The sequence below is a fragment of the Schistocerca americana genome, chromosome 9 (assembly GCF_021461395.2).
Source record: "Schistocerca americana isolate TAMUIC-IGC-003095 chromosome 9, iqSchAmer2.1, whole genome shotgun sequence".
Lineage (NCBI taxonomy): Eukaryota > Metazoa > Arthropoda > Insecta > Orthoptera > Acrididae > Schistocerca > Schistocerca americana.
This window is the reverse complement of record NC_060127.1, coordinates 27,631,718-27,636,760: the sequence shown is the minus strand read 5'-3', so window position 1 is coordinate 27,636,760 and position 5,043 is coordinate 27,631,718. Positions and strand designations below refer to the sequence as shown.

The 5,043-nt window shown below is 45.3% G+C and overlaps 1 non-coding gene across 1 annotated transcript; it reads right to left on the bottom strand.

Moving 5' to 3' along the window:
- Positions 1–604: 604 nt before the first annotated feature.
- Positions 605–679, bottom strand: Trnat-ugu. Its single transcript has one exon. It is a non-coding gene; the product is annotated as a tRNA-Thr (tRNA).
- Positions 680–5,043: the final 4,364 nt, after the last annotated feature.

Here is a 5,043-nt window from a genome sequence, read left to right as displayed (position 1 = left end):
AATAGGTTCAATAACTACCAAACGGGCAGTGACGCCAGGCTGTCCTAGGCACAAGGTGACTTAAAATGCCAGAAGCAGCAGACCAGCCGTCCAAAATAACACCTAAACGCCGGGACCCAACCGGGAGTCACTTCCTATCAGACGGCACGTCACAGCTTCTGTGCACCGAAGCAGAACGTAGCGCCGCTCCCACACACCCCAACTCGCAGAAAACTGGAAAAAAACAGACCGCTGAAGACACGGCAAACACCAACCAAACATCAATTAATATAAGTTAAGAGATCAATAAATAACTATGTAAATGAAGAACCAATAAATGCTTTCAACAAAAGTGAGTCAAATTTTTCAGCAATATCAATGCTGTAAAACATTTAAACTGAGAACTGTACACAAATCCAATGCTGAAAATATAGTATCAGACTTTTACACTCTCATAGTTTGTCAAACAATATTTCCACATATATATGACGGTAATATCTGTTCCCGAAAGAACAGTTACCGTGGATGACCATGCAGCTTTGCTAGAAATGAAATGATAATTAAATGGACACCCTAGCTGCAAACAGGCGTTGATGTACTTCATTGGGGACATGTTGAAAATGTGTGCCCCGACCGGGATTCGAACCCGGGATCTCCTGCTTACATGGCAGACGCTCTATCCGTCTGAACCACCGCGGGCACAGAGGATAGTGCGCCTGCAGGGACTTATCCCTTTCACGCCCCCCGTGAGATCCACATTCCCAACATGTCCGGGTTCCTATCCCGGTCGGGGCACACATTTTCAACATGTCCCCAATGAAGTACATCAACGCCTGTTTGCAGCTAGGGTGTCCATTTAATTATCATTTCATTTCCACATATGATTAGGGCCGACAGTGTGTACAAAGATGAAAAGGAAATAATTTCAACATAATATCACGTTATTCAGTTGCACAACATCACAACGATACCAGGTTTGGTGCACTTTAATTTCGTCGTATAGGTCTGCGATGTGGAACACAAACAGATGTGAAAATTACCGAACAATCAGTTTAATAAGCCACAGCTGCAAAATACTAACGCGAATTCTTTACAGACGAATGGAAAAACTAGTAGAAGCCGACCTTGGGGTAGATCAGTTTGGATTCCGTAGAAACATTGGAACACGTGAGGCAATACTGATCTTACGACTTATCTTAGAAGAAAGATTAAGGAAAGGCAAACCTACGTTTCTAGCATTTGTAGACTTAGTGAAAGCTTTCGACAATGTTGACTGGAATATTCTCTTCCAAATTCTAAAGGTGTCAGGGGTAAAATACAGGGAGCGAAAGACTATTTACAATTTGTACAACAGAAACCAGATGGCAGTTATAAGAGTAGAGGGACATGAGAGGGAAGCAGTGGTTGGGAAGGGAGTGAGACAGGGTTGTAGCCTATCCCTGATGTTATTCAATCTGTATATTGAGCAAGCAGTAAAGGAAACAAAAGAAAAATTCGGAGTAGGTATTAAAATCCATGGAGAAGATATAAAAACTTTGAGGTTCGCCGATGACATTGTAATTCTATCAGAGACAGCAAAGGACTTGGAAGAGCAGTTGAACGGAATGGATAGTGTCATGAAAGGAGGGTATAAGATGAACATCAACAAAAGCAAAACGAGAATAATGGAGTGTAGTCGAATTAAGTCGGGTGATGCTGAGGGAGTTAGATTAGGAAATGAAACACTTAAAGGAGTTTTGCTATTTGGGGAGAAAAATAACTGATGATGGTCGAAGTAGAGGATATAAAATCTAGACCGGCAATGGCAAGGAAAGCGTTTCTGAAGAAGAGAAATTAGTTAACATCGAGTATAGATTTAAATGTCAGGAAGTCTTTTCCGAAAGTATTTGTATGGAGTGTAGCCATGTATGGAAGTGAAACGTGGACGATAAACAGTTTGGACAAGAAGAGAATAGAAGCTTTCGAAATGTGGTGCTACAGAAGAATGCTGAAGATTAGATAGGTAGATCACGTAACTAATGAGGAGGTATTGAATAGAATTGGGGAGAAGAGAACTTTGTGGCGCAACTTGACTAGAAGAGATAGTTTGGTAGGGCACATTGTGAGGCATCAAGGGATCACCAATTTAATATTGGAGGGCAGTGTGGAGGGTAAAAATCGTACAGCGAGACCAAGAGATGAATACACTAAACAGATTCAGAAGGATGTAGGTTGCAGTAAGTACTGGGAGATGAAGAAGCTTGCACAGGATAGAGTAACATGGAGAGCTGCATCAAACCAGTCTCAGGACTGAAGACCACAACAACAACAACAGGTCTGCGATGTAGCTGCCAATTGTGTAAGTTCGGCATGCAGAAAATTACAAGTAGACTATGACCTATCTTGAATGCTTTACAGTTGCTACATCTTTTGGGAACACTGACATTTTAAAGGAGGTAGTGACTGCTGGTCTCCATGCGGTCACAAACCTTGCCGACTGCTCTTACTTCAGCAACACGTACATTACGGCAACGAATCAACAAGTACACTCGCTGGAATGCAAATCGTCCAACGAAACGAAGGTACCAAAACCACTTACACCTTTGATGGAGAGCGTTGTTCGAGATGGTCTCCAGGGATGGGTCCCTCCGAGAAAACAGGCACCGAAGCAATGTGACGAACAGCGCCCGGAGTTGACATCAGGCAGGTCCACCACAAACTCGCGACCGCCCTACGAGGTAGGCCCGGCGTGCCGCTGCTGGTCAAGCACCCGTGTTTTCCTCCTTCGTCCCCGCGAGCACGTCCTTCCTCCTCGTAGCGAGTCCAGGCCGATACTCCCCGACCGCCGAAAACAGCCGCCAGATCACAACAGAGGCAAGGATCGTAGTACAGCCGGATAATCGATAGTCTCGTGGCGAAGAGCTGGTGTGTCAGAAAAGGCGCACCACGGCCTGCATCAATCTCTGTTGCCCGTGTGGAACGAAGTGTTTCGGTAGTGTGGCATAGGCTGCTATTGGGTACAACCACGAATCACAGGTGGCGCATGTCTAGGGCACTGTGACCAGTGCGACCCGTAGCCACACCCTCTCTGCACAATTCCCCAGAAGGCCGGCCGGAGAGGCCGTGCGTTTAAGGCGCTACAGTCTGGAACCGCGAGTCCGCTACGGTCGCAGGTTCGAATACTGCCTCGGGCATGGATGTGTGTGATGTCCTTAGGTTAGTTAGGTTTAAGTAGTTCTAAGTTCAAGGGGACTGATGACCTCAGAAGTTGAGTCCCACAGTGCTCAGAGCCCTTTGAACCAACACCCCAGAGGCCATTTTCAGCGAGACAATGCACGAACACATGTTGCTGCACGAACACTTGCTTTCTTGGTGTCACAGGATTTTGCCCTACACCGGCATATAACCAGACTTGTCGTCAATCGAAAATGTGTGTGATACGGTGAAACGACGGGTGCAGTGCTGTGACCCAATGCCAACCCCCGCAGATGAACTTCGGAACCAGGTGAGTGGACCATGGATGGCTATACCATAGGACGCCATTCGCACCTTATACGCATCGATGCTATCTCGTATGAAACAAGTTATCAGGGACCATGGCGGACTCTGTGCCTACATCTACATCTACATCTACATCTACCTCCATACTCCGCAAGCCACCTGACGGTGTGTGGCGGAGGGTACCTTGAGTACCTCTATAGGTTTTCCCTTCTCTTCCAGTCTCGCATTGTTCGTCGAAAGAAGGATTGTCAGTATGCTTCCGTGTGGGCTCTAATCTCTCTGATTTTATCCTCATGGTGTCTTCGCGAGATATACATAGGAGGGAGCAATATACTGCCTGATTCCTCGGTTAAGGTATATTCTCGAAACTTCAACAAAAGCCCGTACCGAGTTACTGAGCGTCTCTCCTGCAGTCTTCCACTGGAGTTTATCTAACATCTCCGTAACGCTTTCGCGATTACTAAATGATCCTGTAATGAAGCGCTGCTCTCCGTTGGATCTTCTCTATCTCTTCTATCAACCCTATTTGGGCCGGCCGAAGTGGTCGTGCGGTTAAAGGCGCTGCAGTCTGGAACCGCAAGACCGCTACGGTCGCAGGTTCGAATCCTGCCTCGGGCATGGATGTTTGTGATGTCCTTAGGTTAGTTAGGTTTAACTAGTTCTAAGTTCTAGGGGACTAATGACCTCAGCAGTTGAGTCCAATAGTGCTCAGAGCCATTTGAACCCTATCTGGTACGGATCCCACACTGCTGAGCAGTATTCAAGCAGTGGGCGAACAAGCGTACTGTAACCTACTTCCTTTGTTTTCGGATTACATTTCCTTAGGATTCTTCCAATGAATCTCAGTCTGGCATCTGCTTTACCGACGATCAACTTTATATGATCATTCCATTTTAAATCACTCATAATGTGTACTCCCAGATAATTTATGGAATTAACTGCTATATTGTGGGTAAATGATAAGGGATCTTTCTTTCTATGTATTCGCAGCACATTAAACTTGTCTACATTGAGATTCAATTGCCATTCCCTGCACCATGCGTCAATTCGCTGCAGATCCTCCTGCATTTCAGTACAATTTTCCATTGGTAACAAGGACACATGCTGAATCGAGGTGACTGAATTGCTAACCATTTCTGCAGAACATACTAAAGTACATGTCCTGTTGCTATGAATGGCCTTTATCTAGTCGTTTAGGGTGTTCTATTCTCTCTGAACTTGAGTATATAGCTGTGCAGAGCAGTCTCACTGTTGTACATGGTTTCATGAATCCAAATCCGCTGCTACTGCTCCGAGACAATTCGGGATTATAATGCGCAAACCACCTCCTCAAAAGCAAACTCTTATTAATTGGTACAATTATCTGTGTAGGGGCTACGGGTCGGCCAGTAGTTCTGACGCAGCAATGAAACAAGTTCTGCAATCTTACATTCGTAGTCTGCGTGCAAAGACGAGACGTGCCTGCTTAGAATTGAGTACGCCTAGTGTTACAGCGAGAAAGGTATTACAAAATGCTTGTCATACGAACCCTAAAAAATGGAATAGTTGCAAGCTTTAAGAGTAAGTGACGAAGAAAAATAAGCT